General features: G+C 49.5%; 1 protein-coding gene across 1 annotated transcript in view; it reads left to right on the forward strand.

The window, feature by feature from the left end:
- Positions 1 to 560, forward strand: part of RPS21 (ribosomal protein S21) — a 10,750-nt gene that overhangs the window by 1,024 nt on the left and 9,166 nt on the right.

The raw sequence follows: 560 nt of genomic DNA on the forward strand, positions 1-560 counted from the left end.
CATCTTGAGGAGACGGGAAGCCAGGGGGACATTGCTCCAAAGCCCAGGGCGAGGCCATCATGAAGGGGAGCAGCAAAACACACAGAAAGTAGAAGAGAGCAGAGGAACTCTGACGGGGGAAGAGTACTCAGAGAGAAAGATGGTGAAAAAGAAAGCCTGAAAGTGTTCTCACATCTTTGAACTACCCCAACACAATCTTAGTATCTTCTTAAAGATTTGATGATTTATTTATGCATAGAAGAACTGGGGTGTAGGCCAGATGTGGGGGGGGTAGGGGTCAAGTGTCCACCAGAGACAGAGTGGAGAGCAAAACAGGCAGATCTACTGGAATACACTGCTGAGGGCAGCAGCGGACAGACAGGGGAGGTCTGCTGAGCCCCTGGGTCAGCTCCCTGGCTGGGAAGCAATTCAGGCCACAGTGGCATAGCATAATAATGCTGAAAGTTAACCTCTAAGCCACCAGGAAGGTTTCAGCAAAATCTTTTTTAAAAAAGAAAAAATCCGGCCCTCCCTGGTGGCACAGCGGGTTAAAGCACAGCACTGAGAATCTAAAGCCGCTT

The sequence above is a fragment of the Condylura cristata genome, unplaced genomic scaffold, assembly GCF_000260355.1.
Source record: "Condylura cristata isolate star-nosed mole 26May11 unplaced genomic scaffold, ConCri1.0 scaffold00016, whole genome shotgun sequence".
Lineage (NCBI taxonomy): Eukaryota > Metazoa > Chordata > Mammalia > Eulipotyphla > Talpidae > Condylura > Condylura cristata.